This window comes from Tyto alba, unplaced genomic scaffold, assembly GCF_018691265.1.
Source record: "Tyto alba isolate M040663 unplaced genomic scaffold, T.alba_DEE_v4.0 Super-Scaffold_2, whole genome shotgun sequence".
Classification (NCBI taxonomy): Eukaryota; Metazoa; Chordata; class Aves; order Strigiformes; family Tytonidae; genus Tyto; species Tyto alba.
Genome location: NW_024881282.1, coordinates 58,964,069 through 58,978,618, shown reverse-complemented (window position 1 = coordinate 58,978,618; position 14,550 = coordinate 58,964,069). Strand labels below are relative to the sequence as shown.

Genomic DNA, 14,550 nt, shown 5'->3' with positions numbered 1-14,550 from the left:
CTTCAGTTGTAGTTGTTAAGCATACAGAAGCTTTTAAAACATTGTGTCTAAAACAACAAGTGAAACAACCAGCCCATTTTATTATAGTACTATGAGAGTGAGCCCTCTGTATTCTTTCCTGCGCTGATCTAACTACACGAGCAACTTTTATCTTGGGTTTGTGTCTTTCTGTGCCTTGTCCCTGAGTCCTTGTGAACCATGCTGTCTGTCTAGAGTTACAGGTCCCATACCTGTTTGCCCAATCCGACCTACCATCGTCTGGGGTTAAACTCTGCAACGAGGTTAGCTATTGAGCTGCTTGAAGATCTCAGCTGAGTATTAGACTAGGTAAATTCTGACGATTTACACTAACTAAAGGATAATGACTTTGACCTTAGAAAGCATAAATGATTTGTGGCTTTTCCTGAGTATTATCATAGGTCTGGAAAGAGTTGACATTTGGAAAGGGAAGCCAAAAATGCATGAAAGAAGAGATGGATAAATAAGCAGTATCATCAAGCAATTTCTAGATGTTTTTCAGAATGTTTTTCATCTTTTCTAACGAGCAGATCTTGAAAGAAGGAATTCTGCACTACATGTGCGTGTCACAGTTACTTTCAGCTTAAACAGTTCAATAGGTTACAAAGTAGTTTTGTTAATATGTAAATTGGGCAGTAAAACATTTCTAATGGTTATATTAGTTTAAAGTCTTCCTGAGGCTAAAATGGTAGTAAGATTTAAAAGAAGATACCATGAGTAGTATTGTGATTACAAAAAAAATTGTGCATATCTGAATATTTTCAGAGGCAGCCATGGTTATTTCTGTTAAAGAAAAACATAGCTGCTATGACTGAAAACCTTCTCCTAACAAAAATGTGTTGGGAGGTAAGAGAACTGGATCAAAGGCTTCTTTTAAAGTCTTCATCACAAAGAGTCTGTTTTATTATAATAGCTGCCATCCTGACAGTCAAGCGACAGATTTTGCTATGGGTTTTGAGCTGCCCATTAAATATAGCACCTCCATGTTTTGAATGTTTTGAGTAGCCCACTGAGTAGCTACCAGCTGAAAAGTAGGAGTCACAGTGGGAAGCTGAAGGGGAACGGGCCGCTGGAGCATTTAGCATTTAATGGATCTGCAGCTGTAGTGAAGCAGTGTGCAGAAGTAATTCTGATTAGGCTTGGTCAATCAGATGACAAAATGAGCCCTGCCCCTCCTGTCATGCAGCTCTAAAATTCAGAGAACAATTTCTGCTTAAACCCAGTTAAAAAAAAAAATCTGTTCAATCAGTTATTTTTTAGCTAATTTCTTGATATAATATGCTGTCAAAGGCAGTGGGGAGCAAATGGTTAAGCTACTGTATTGGCAAAATTGCCTTTTTCATCTGGGACTTAATTTTGGAAGGGATGATCAAAACCATGAATGTGGTGATTTTGAGAATTGGGCTTTTATAAGAATTAAATGTTACTAAATGCAAATGCTAGTTTAATATTGTGCGACGTTTGTGGCATGGTAAGTAGCTTCTTATTTACAGTTTCGTATCAGCTGTTGTCATTAGAATATACAGTTGTAAATGTGCAATTAAAAAGCACTAACTTTGAATGGCAGAGGTTTTGCCTAATCAACATTATATTATTTGATGGTAAATCTTCACATCAAAAATAAATTGCCTGTAATTGTAACTTCTGTTTTTCTGAATTTTTTACCCTTCTCAGCTAAGTCCTTTGCAGCTCTAGAAGCGTGGTGCATGTGTGAAGTGGGAGCTCAATTAAGATACTCTGGTTCTATTTCGGCATGTTTAAGAGGTCAGGTGGATGCAGCCATTACTGAACCTCACTGGCAATCTGCTTTGAAGCAGCTTCTTAAATAGAGATTGTGCCTTTGTGAAGAAAAACATTGTTCTAATAAGCCTCAAGAACAGAATAGGTTTTAAAGGAGCAGACAAAGTTATTGTTCTGAACTAATGCTGGTGCTAATAAATGCTGACAGAATTATTGGACTGCTACCTATAAGAATCTGCAAACCCCCTAAAGTTAGAAACATTTTAACTGCAGTTACAAAAAAATAAAAAGTAAAAAAGTCTGGATTTGTGGCAGAACAGAAATTAAAAGTTTTGAATAGGGTGGAGTTGAAAAAAGCCACTATTCTGTACCAGTGTCACTTCAAGGTAGTTTCTTGGAAAGCAAAAGTGATCCAGAGGTGCTGTGTGAAATTGGTGGCTTTAATACTGTGAGCAAGCAAATTCAACTCTTCTAAAATGTTTTCAGATATTTCTCAGCATATTTAAGTTTTCTTACTTGTACTGGAATTTCATCACTCAGCACAAATAGTAGCTTTTGCAATAATCTGCCTCTCAGACACTGTTGATGGAGACCAGAGGGTTGCCCCATTGACAAGTTATCAAGTAGAATGAACATAAAGGAGAAATGAAACTAGAGCTCTAAGTTGAGAGGCAAGTCACAAGTAGTTGCTTAGGGGGAAATTGTAGATACAAAAATCGTTGATTTTACTGGCTGCATTGTTTATGCACTGTGTATGATGGAAAGGAACCATAATTCTTTTTTTCTTTTCATTGATAGAAGTCGATTACTCTTAAACAAACAAATGGGAAAATACCCTAATACAGTGGGCATCATTTTACTAAAAGGTTCATGCAGCTAAGCAGATTTAGCTCTGCTTTTAGATAAATACAGGGAAATGTTTAACCCCTATTGTATGGTCACAAAGCCTGTGCTGATCACACAGAAGCTTGGGAGGGCAGAGGACAAAGCGACGGGCTGCTGGAAACGGCTCCTCTTGTACGTGCTTCTGCACACAGTCCAGCAACAGCGGGGCTTAACAGCAGAGTTTTGTCAAGATTACAACATGAAGGGGAGCATGGTACAAATTCTTACCTCTCACTAACAAAAAGAAAGGGAAAAAAAACCAACCGAACCAAAAAGGGATGAGGACTGTGTAGTGATATGCACAAGGTAATGGCTGATTTCCTTTTTCTATTCCGATTCTTCTCAATTACTGACATAGTTGATATTTGTGTACCTTAGTATTAGTTAGTTTGATTTATTGGAATGAAGTAACACGAGGAAATGGAGTTTCTACCTCTGAAGAGGAGAATAAATGTCTTTTATGTAATTTACTAAAATATTTGACTTTGGTTAACAGTCTAGGAATTGACATCAGTGCAGTTACAACTTGAATCCATGGAGGACAGGCATGACTTTGCAACATGTTAAAGAACAGATTAAGTTTATATGCTGTTTTGATTATTATAATATGTGTGAAATTAATGCATTGTTCTTATGGATGTTAATATAATCTAGACTGGACTTCTTGCTTTAGGAAGTCTTCTTGAGGATGTGTGTATGAGAAATGAAAACCCAAACAGTTATTTTTGGTGTATTTCTAGGATATTCTTTTACATTATTACTTTGCCAGAATAGTCTGGGGTTGAGCACTATCAGGAATAACATAGGTATGACAGAAAGATGGATCGCTGTCCTCATCAACCAACAGGGTAGTTTCTGCTTTTCTGAGGGCTCTTCATCACTCCTTCCTTCTGAAAGAAGAAATGACATGAGGGTGAATAATGGAGCTCTGCAGGGTTCACTTGCATATAACTGTGCTTAAATATGCTAAATAAATTCTATATGTCAGATAGCAAATATTTTTCCACGTCCTCTGAAAATGTTTTGTATTAAATAACTTTCTTCAGTATTATAAATTAAAAGGAAACTGAATTATATATGTGTGTATATAGATATGTTATTAATTTTAAGAGAAATCTGCATATTGTCTCATTCTGTTCTTTTTAAGGTTACGTTAAGAACATTTAAGTGTTTTAACTTTTTAATTAAGATTTTTAATATGTTTTGTGTAAAGCCAATTGGCCAATCAGATTATAAAATAAAAATGGAATTTCTGTAATTTGCATTTTTTACATTTGAACTTTTGCATAGTTATGTATTACAATCTATGTATCTTTCATTTTAAATTTTATTTGTCTGAAGTCTATCAACACTATTAGTAGAAAAGTTTGTAGAGCGACAATACTACGTCATTTCTAGTTCTTTCACAAATTTTTAAATTAAGTGCACAATAAGCATAGTGTCAGATGTGGAAAAGTAAAAAGTGTGCTTTATATTTACACAATATGCTAGTGGTCAAACTCATACATGGAGAACCAGAAATTACATGACCTCAAATACTTCTAATAAATTTTAAAACATGTTTCATCTAATATAGAGACTTTTTTTAAACCATCTTTTTTGCCCTTCTCCTTGATTTTTTTGTTTTTAATTCATATTATCTCACTTATAATCTTTCTGTAAGGGTACAAATGTTCCTCTCGCTTTCAAAATCAGATATCTAGTTAGTAATTTGCATTTAGGATTGTGAATAAGGATGCAAACTTAAAACACACCTGAGATTGCTTCTTTATTTCTTTATTCCATCTGAGTTGATTTTGGGATGTTCAGGTGCTCTTCTGTACATTGTTTACAGAAGTCCTCATAGGTGTGATTTCTTTGGAGTTCTGAGCTTTTGTTAAGCTCACTTCTAAGAAATTATCAGAGAAAAGAAAGTTGCCGTGAAAGAATCTGATCATGAACTGTAAATAGGTTAAAGCCACAGATGTCGAGAAGAACTATAGCAAATATTTATTTTTGGAGCAGCATGTGTGTAGTCCAGGCATCTGAAGAGATTGATATTCTGACCATTTCTTACCCAGCAATTGAAAACAGTTTGACTGTAGTACAGGTTCTTTTCTCCCAATAAAACACTGAAAATTGTAATTCATTATAGTATGTCCCAAGCCATATATGTTATTACATAACCATGTTTACTTCAAAAGAGTAAGGGGAACCAAGTGCTGAGGGTTTTTTCCCTTCTTTTAATGAGTGTTAGAAGACTGGGAAAGGTGACCCGCAGTGTCAGCAGACGTATGGTTTTCTGCTGTATGTGAGGTCTTACACAAGCTGTCTCTGGGTTTAAGATCTTGCCTAACTTTTAGACATAGCCCTCGAGGCTACAGCTCTTCTTTACTGGTAACAACAGCAAGATAGGAAGAAATTCCTGTCATCAAGGTAGGCTAATTGGCAAGGACTGGTCTGCCTCTGTTTCAATAAGCTAGAAAATTAGCCTATTATAAAATAGACCATATTTGCCCAAATTAATCTGAATTTCATCTGAGTACTGTCATGTTCCTGCAGCCTCAATACGCTCCTAGTTAGTGCTTTTAGTTCAGAATATCTGAAATAGTGAGAGCTGTGTTGCAGCCTATCAAAGTGATGATTTTGCAGCTTAATATTGCAAATCCATGGTGCGTGCTCCAAAATGTTGCGTGAAGGCAGGTGGAGCATGCAACTGGGGATGCCGTGCCTTGCATGGGAGAACTGCGGGGCTGTGTGGAGTGGAGAATCAAAACTTAGGCGGTTTTACCCATACCGGCCTTTGGAAGGGTCCCTGGGGCTGGAGCGTTCCTTAAAGTGTGCTCTGGTTTTGTCTTGGAGACAGTGAGTTGGTGGACTGAAGCAGCCGGGAAGCATTGTGAATGTCAAGGAAGATGTAGCCACTACCTTTACGTAATAGAATATGTGTGATCATGGTTGTACTCGAGTGTTTTGGTCAATTAAGAGTTGCATGCATGTAGCAGTTCTGACTGCGAGTTCTGTGTTGACTTTGGCTCATCAAGATCCTGTTGGTTTGCAGGCAGCTGTTCCAGCTGAATATAGAGGCAGGGGGTAGGAAGGGATTTGAGTGCCTGAATAAAGATGAAGGCAGTGAAGTGAATTACCTAAGTTTAATTTCACCCCAGTGAAATAAATTATATATGCCAAACTTTCAAAGTTACAAAGATAATGTATTCTTTCCAGTGCTTTATTATGTAAAAGCAACAAGTTGATTTGAAAGAGCATGATAAAGAGCAATTTATGACAAGTGCTATTTGTTACTGGAAGAAACAGCTACAAGAGAGTTCTGGTCAACAGTTAGGGTTTTGCCAGTTGGCAGGCCGATTTAACAGTAAAAAGGCTTTAAAAAGTATACTGAAAGAAACTGTACGATTGCATTATCAATCTGGTGGGAAGTTAAACTGATCTTACTCTATCACTGTCGTAAGTTGAGGTTTTTCAGTGTCTCCTGTTTTACCTTACAAAATAGTGCTAATCTGCAGTTATGGGTAAATGATGAACTTTACTTTTCTACAGATAAAATATATGCTTTTATGCACATTATATAAAATAACAGGTGCTGCAGTGATGCTAATCTGTTGCTATTAGCTTCACTTCATCACCAGTTCACTGATATAAGGACTACATATAGTGGCAAGCATAGCTGAGTTTGCAGATAAGCAACATGTACTGTAAAATTAAAAGACCATAAGGGAAATACTCAGAAATTTTTTGAAGCTCACTTTCAAAATTCATGATCCTACTCGAACCTCACTTGCTTGAAAGTTCAACTCCACACATGCATTACCATGGAAAAATAAGCAACCTCCTCTGCAGAACCTCAAATCTGTTTAAAATAGGGGTTTCAAGTAACAAAAAGAGTTAGAGAAAAGAGGAACTGGGTGCATAACTCTTGTGAATAAATGAAGAAGGCAGCAGCTGAATTCAAAACAAAACCTCCCCCACTGTTTCCTTCTTTTTGCATTATGCTTTTATTTTGGGGGGTTGGGAAGGGGTTGCCTGTCCCATCCCTCAACCAGGTCTTAGGATATTCTCCTAGAAAGTGGGAGATCAGACAGTTTACAAATTGACTGTCAAGCCCAGATCTCTCTCTTTCTGGGCAAGTACTGTGACCAAAGGTGTTTCCTGCAGTAGAAGCTTGCTGTCAGCCCCTGCAACCTCTTTCAGCAGATGTCTTTTTAGAAGCCTGGGCATCTGTATCCCAATGAGAACTGAAGTGTTTGGTCCTGAGGAGGCAGAGGTACCTGGTGGGCCTTAAGTTAGGTTACTGAATGTTAGAAAGATGTGGTTAGACTTTCCAACTGAGTGTTTTTCACTGATGATACAGCAAACCTGGATAACTATGTGAGTGGTCTGATCTGACGTGACAGACAATATTGTTTTGGAGACCTAAATGCAAAACATGATTTTGAAACCTAGGGAGCTTCTTTCGTTCCTTACGCTTATATTTTTCTTCAGCCCAACATATATAAATTAGTTCCTATTAAAATACCATTCCACTTGATTTAACTGGCATTATTAATTAGCATTGCAGCTAGATCAAGAAATATGTGATTTATGTGTTGTAGGTTAACAGTGAATGTATTTATTTGCCTCTATAAATATTTCAGGTTGTATAATATCTTTTCAGGCAAGGCAGTAACATAAAGACCTGTCATACAGGGGTTAAGGAAGAAGGAAAAGTAAAGAGATAGACCATCTTGCTCTGAAGCTATTTATACCAAGGTAAGATAATTTTTTTTCCCTCTAAATTTTATTTTCCCATGCTAACTAGGGAAGAAAAAAAGCTACTGGCATTAAGTTTCTATCTTTCTATTCAGTTTCTATTAAGTACTATCAGGGTAATCATATAATATGTTCTGCATTTACCTGCATTTCCATTTTTGTTTGACTTAGCAGTTTGTGATTAATACAATTTTTAAAATGGCAGCTCAGCTTTCAACTGAAGGGCTCATATCAAATATGTTAACTAGAAAAACAGCTAAAAGTATTTCATAGCTTCACATAACTGAAGGTAGGCTTAATCATCTCTGATGTTCCTTGCTGGAGAGAACAAGGGGACAAGTCCGCTAGTAAAAAAAGTGTGTTTGGAAAAATGGACTTAGAAGGAACTCGAAATATTTTGGTACCAAAAGAATAGAAGTTTTTTCTTCTATCATAGATGACAGATTTGGTGATGGTGACATTCAGAAATCTTCTCTCTCACAGTTTAGGTCCTAAGGTTAAAATGCCTGTTTTGGAAGTTTTGAAGTAAGCTTTGATTTTTCTTTTTTCATCCCTCCTCCTCCAACCCGTCCCTGCTCTTGTATTTGAACTGCATAAATCTTTCAGCATAAGAACAGAGATGGCCTTACTTGAAGTCAGTATTAGCTGCTGAATAGTCATCTGTGTTTTAATATCTGATTTTTTTTTTTAATGAAAAATCTGATTTGGGGGTCTTGAATACGGTATTGTATATAGTCTAGTAGAACAGACCTTTTCTATCTTTTTATAGTGTGTAGGCGTGGATAGCTGCACAGTGTTTTATTGCTCATTTATGTGTTCCAGAAGACAGCGCATCTGAAAGCATCAATAATATTTTTAAAACAGGGAAGGGACAAGATGGGCACTGAAATGTTTTGACTTCTGAACTATATGCTGGTGGTGTTACTAAAAGTAACACTCAGTGCATCCTCTGCCTGCAAAGAAGATTTTGTTTTTTTTAATCTTTCAGGGATCTCTTCTGAAATGGTTCTTGTGTTAGTCACTCAAGAGTTAAATGTAGCTTTGGATAAAGAGGACTGTTACTGTAAGGTTTTTAAACTAGACTGCGCTGAAAAAAAGATAACCATTGAAGACTCTGAAAGGCTTTTTGGATGGTAACCAAGTTAAGGAAGCTCTGAGGTTCTTTGGCTGTGCTGCTGGTTGCTCTTGCTCACCAGGATCCTGGCACCCTACCACTGTGCCCTCATTGCCTCCGTAGCTGCAGTTGTTCTGTCAGGGAATGCCACCGTACAATAGGTCCCCTGGGGCTACTTGGATGAGTGACAACCAGCCAGCTCCAAATTGACAAGTGTTTGAATGTCTAATTGGGTCAGTGCACAGGTGCCTGCTCCTCACGAGTGAGATGTTCTAGCTTTGCTCTGTGATGTTCTCTTGGTTCTTCTCATTTTTCCTACAAGCTGTAAAACCAAACTGTCGAGACGTTGATGTGAGAGAGCAGGCATTACGGAAGAAGAAGGTGTGTTTTGATTACACTAGCTTTACTGCTTGAGTGCTGACTGGAGGGGAGGCAAAGAAATCCATTAAAATGGGCATTGTAATAGAAAATAAAGTGATTTATTTGGTGAAAACAAATACATTGTCTTAATCTCTATGTTAGCTGGTTCTCATACTAGTTAGACCTAGAGGCTTGGGCATCAGGAAGTGTATGGTAGAGAAAAAGAACTTGTTTTCTTGTATCTGCACAATGAGGCATTTCCTAAATCTAAACAGCTTTCCTTCATAGCATGCAGTCAGATATAGGCAACTGGTGTGCAAGGGAACCTTTTTATCTTACTGAAAGCTTGGTCTGTGCAGAGAAAACAACTGACATTAAGTCCATAGTCCATATTACTCAAATGTAGTTGCTCTCCTTTTGTCTCTTCCTCAAAGAACCATAGAATACCTTGGGTTGGAAAGGGGGTCTGGAGATCTAGTCCAACACCCCACCTGCTCAAAGCAGGGTCAGCTGGAGCAGCTTGCTGTTCAGACAACTGATACAAGTGCTTGACTACCCTTACAGCAGAAAAGTGCTTTCTTTTGTTCAGATGGAATTTCATCTGTTTTTGTTTGTGCCCGTTGCCTCTTGCCCTGTCGTGGGGCACCACCAAGAAGTGGTGTTTACCCCTGCCCCCATTGGGTATTTATATACATTGATAAGATCTCCCTGAGCCTTTTCTTCCCCAGGCTAGAGTCCCAGCTCCTTCAGCCTCACCACATATGTCAGATGCTCCAATCCCCTAATCATCTTCGCAGTCCATCACTAGACTCACTGTAGGATGCTTCTCTAATGCCCACAAGTGCATGCAGCACTCCAGACATGTCTTAGCAGTGCTGAGTAGAGGGGAAGGATCATCTCCCCTCACCTGCTGGCAACATTTTTCCTAACTCAAGCCAAGATGCTATTTGCCTTCCTTTCTGCAAGGGTGCACTGCTGGCTCATGGTCTATTTGGAGTCCACCAGGACCCCTAGGTGTTTTCTGCAGAGCTGCTTTCCAGCTGGTCATCTCCCATCTTGTACTGGTGCCTGGAATTATTCCTTCCCAGGTGCAGGATTTTTTATTTCCTTTTGTTGAACTTCATGAGATTCCTGTTGGCTTATTGCTCAGCTTTTTGAGGTCTCTCTGAATGCCAGTGCAACCAGCTGGTGTTCACAAACTCCTCCCAGTTTGTGTCATCAGCAGACTTGCTGAGGGTGCAGTCTTTCCCATCGTACAGGTCATTAAACAAGTGGTTAAATGGTACTGGCCCTGGCATTGATGCCTGGGGTACACTAGCAGTGACTTTCCTCCGGCTCGATTTCGTGCTGATCACAACCATTTGAGCTCGACAGTTCAGCCAGATTTCAGCCCATCTCACTGTCCATTTGTCTAGTCAGTTCGGATGACAGTGTCAAAAGCCTTGAAAAAGTCAAGATAAACAACATCTGCTGCGCTCCTGTCATCCACCGAGCCAGCCATTAGCTGGTCTGTTCTGCTTGGAGTGTCAATCCCAGCAGGTGCTGCTGTCAGGGTTGCTCCATGGAATCAGTGTCTCCCCAATTCAAGGTTTGTTTAAAAGAATATTGTCAGTTTTGCTTTGGCTGACTTGCATGTGTTTCTAAAATAATGCTTTTTTAATGGTGTGTATTTAAAGGTGTGAAGAGTAGTCATTAAACGCTGTCAGGTTCCAGAGTATTCTAAAGTGGGGTGAAGTCATCAACATAGCTATTGTCAACATTGTTTATATAGCAACTGTTTATGTTTCTACCTTGCTACCCTGGCTAATAAAAAGACCTGCTGCCAGAGGTGAAAAATAAAGACAAAAAAAAGTTTGACACAGTGTCTTACAGCTGTTTGCTATAAGAAAACAGACTGAAGAAAGGAAGCTTTTAATTGGTAGGAATCTGAGAAATTATTTGTAATAATAAGAGTCACAGAAGTACAATTTTTCAAATTTACATTATTCCTTGTAAAACTTTGTGAAAAATGTCCTCATTCTAACAGGACTGGCATATCATCTAGTTAAATTTAGGAAACTTGACAGGAGAAATCATCTGGAAAAGAGAAGCATATTTCAGTAATGCATAGTTTCTTTACACTAGCAAAGAGAAGATGAAAAGTGTTTCTTATTCAAGAATGTAAGTGTAAGTATTTTTAAGTGACCGATTTTCCCTCTAGAAATCAGAGATATTTTTAATGGATTGGAAAATGGAGGGCTATAGAAAGGGAATGCTGCTAGGTTTTTTTTGTGGAAAAGCATGAGTGAGTGTAAGTTAAAAACATCTCCCACAGTTTTATTTAGTGATAATAATCTGATGTGTTTCATAAATTCATTTACAGATAAACAGTTTTGAACAGAAGTAGTTGTAACTTATTTAGGGATCCCAGCCACTCTAGGTCATCTAGAGCCTGCCCAAATGTAGTAAGTGTATGATTTCTAGGATAATTGTAGTGTTCATGTAAAATGTTAGGTTTTGCCCAGCTTTTTTTCTTACTTTACAATCTCTAATTTCTTCATATGTAAAATATGTAAATGTAAATTTCATTGTATGTAAATTTAAGATTGTAAATATTAAAAGGACCTCCTTCCTCAGATGTTCCTTTTTTAGCTCTTCTGCAGCGTGTTTTTTCAATCTGCTAAAAAAAGACACCATGTAAGGAAAATACATAATCTTCAGTTGCTCAGTTACTGATGTATTTTCACAAGAACTCTTGGTGATGACTTAGGATATGTCATGCATGCTACATGCGTGATTGCAAATTCGAGTTGGTTCCTGTGGTAATCATGAGTACAACCAAAAATACCGTAAATGAAAATTTTATAACTTTTTTTTAACATAATTGGGGGGGGGGGAGAGAAAGGAAGGAAGGAAGGAAGGAAAAGAAACATTAAACGAGTCTTTGTTCTGTTTTTTCTGCGTCTTTGAAAGCTTTCTGAGATTTCAACTTCCTGCAAGAGAAGCAATGGTGAAAGATCTTGGGGATATATTTGAGTGCCATATTTTTGCTCCTTGCTGCTTATGCATTTACTAGTATCCCAACTGACTGTGAAACATAGAAGGCAGCAACCGCAAATATTAAGACGTTAATTTATTCCACCTCATTTTAGGTGCTTGGATACCTCAGTTAAATTAACAGCATAGTTGTTTAATGAGTGGGAATTGATCCAGTTATGGGGGAACACAGTTTTTGATAGGCAATTTTAATTGTTTTTAAATTTACCTCCCCTGCCTACCTATATGTCCATTCAAACATGTGCAAGCACAAAAAAGAGTTGGTGTTAAGTGCTAACAAGGAGCAGGGAAGGCAGTAGTAAGTAGAAATGGGGGTGAATAGGAGGTCAGTGAGCTGCTGCAGAAATATTTGTTTGGGGAACTTCAACCTATGAGTTTCACTGCTTCTTTCAGCTGTTCTTTTTTTCTGATTCTTTTAACCAAGTTAGGATTATTATACCTCCTTTGAAACTGTTGTTGCACCCATTCACACTGTTGTCCATTTTTAAATATACTGTTGATAGTATCAAGTGGACAGCTTTAGGAGAAATATTATGTTACTGTTGCTTCTTGATATTGAAGCTACTTCAAAAAGCTGATAGTCTTTAAAATTAAGTTAACATACCTTGCTGTTACCATACAGGATTCTTTTATCAGAATAAAATATGTATATGCACCATGAAAATAGCTTTTCAGTTAGTGATATTTATTTCCAAATGTTTTGAGTCATAACCAAATGCATGGTTATAGGATCACAGAAGGGTTGAGGTTGGAAGGCACCTCTGGAGGTCATCTGGTCCAGTGCTTCTGCTCAGGCTGGTTGACCAGGACCATGTCCAGGTGGCTGTTGAATATCTCCAAGGAGGGAGGCTCTGCAACCTCCCTGGGCAACCTGTGCCAGTGCTCGGTTGCCCCCACAGTAAACAAGTGTTTCCTGATGTTCAGGGAAACTGGTTTTCAGTTTGTTTGTGCCTGAGTGATCTTAGTACACCTGAATGATCTCAAAGCTTTGCTTTCCAGAGATCCGTGACTGCACCTTCTCTGTCTTTCAAAGCTAGCTTTTAGGAGTGCTTGTAGTTCAAGAATTTTATTTAAAAATATGACACTGTTGAGTGTATAAACTGGGAAAAAAATCCCACGTGCCAGATGTTGTCAAACACTTGGGCCTGTTGCAGTAGTAAGAAAGCCTTGCTGATCTTGGAAACACTTTACCACTCAAAATTTATTTATTGGAAACTTGGGAAGTATTTTCTGGATCAGTAAGAGGAACAACTTAAACCATTTTAAACGTTGGTGAAGTCAGTTACATACTTTTAAACTGGTACAATCAAACATCTTCTATGTACGTCACTAGACAGAAATAGAAACAAAAGCCAAGGTAAGGCACTCTCTAACACAAATGCTATTTTGTTTTTTTAGTTGAAAGTTTCCCAATGGTTGACAGTATTTCTGTAGCTGATCCTGATTTAATTATGGAACAACTACTAGATTCCATCTACTTTTCTCTCAGTTAATACATTAACACCAGCTTGTGCATCTTTGTTTTATGAAGAAACGTAAAGGGGCAGATAGGGGAGAGGTAATGAAAGAGTATACGTTACCATAAACTGTTTTTACAAATCTGACAGAATAAAGCAAATGCTTAAGTTGACAAATATTAAATAAAATTTTTAAGCTCCAACTGAAGAATTTTTTTATGTGAGTGCATGTAACTTTCAGTTGTGATTTAAGTCCTCCTGCAGTTTGGAAGACAGTGGGGTTTATATAGTTTTGTTAATAACTTTTCCCCCCATAAAATAATGGTGCCTCAGTGGAAGCTTAGATTAAACTTATACACATGCTTTTACTTATTGCCGCTGCTCTGTATGGCAAATATATATAATTTGATCTTCAAAGACTCATAATTCTATGCAGTTAGTAAAATAATAAAATAATTTAGGTTTTGAGGTAGTCTGCTGGGCCTGGAAGTTATCCAGTCCAACCTCCTGTTCAAAGCAAGGCAAATTTTAGACTCAGAGCAGATTGTTCAGGGCTTTGTCCCGTTCAGGTTTTAAAATCTCCAAGGGTGGAGATTCTACAGCCTCCTCGGGCAACCTAGTCTGTCCTTAACTGCTCTCCTTAGAGAATTTTTTATTTAAGTCTGACTGAATTTTTCCTTGATGTATCTTGTGACTACCACCTCTTGGCTTTTTGCAGTGCACCTTGAAGAAGTCTGGCTGGGTGTTTTCTGCAGCTCCCCTTCCACTGTGACTTTAGGGGTTGGCACTGGGGATGTACAAAAGCCTTAGCACTCACCTGGCTCAGTACTTTATAAAATACTAAGATACTGTTGAAGCATTACACTTACTTGTTTAAAGTCTAATTTTACTAAATATTTTATGGAGCATGTTAACACGTGAAATGGGCAAAGAAACAGTACTAAAAAAGACTACAGCATTTTACCAAGACCTTTCATAATGAAATTGCAGAATACATACTTTTTTTCTCTGAGTCTGTCATGTGGAATGCTTGGAAATGCTGAATTTTTTGTAGAATGGTTTGCCAGCTTGTAAGCTCATGCTCATGTTTTTCAGGAGTGTGTAGTAGTAAACGAAGAAGCTGAAACAAAGGACGTAATCAAGATTTCAAAAAAGCTTGTGATACTGTACGACACAAAAGATCAGTTTACAAAA

General features: G+C 37.9%; 1 protein-coding gene across 26 annotated transcripts in view; it reads left to right on the top strand.

Moving 5' to 3' along the window:
* NRCAM (neuronal cell adhesion molecule) overlaps positions 1-14,550 on the top strand; it is a 161,377-nt gene that overhangs the window by 45,670 nt on the left and 101,157 nt on the right. For 25 of the 26 annotated variants that reach the window (XM_042792070.1, XM_042792064.1, XM_042792068.1 and 22 more), the window contains exon 2: positions 7,295-7,389. The exons of the other annotated variant lie outside the window; for it this stretch is intronic. The gene's annotated coding sequence lies outside the window, so the exon portion shown is untranslated. The remainder of the gene's footprint in view (positions 1-7,294; positions 7,390-14,550) is intronic. 26 annotated transcript variants of the gene reach the window in all.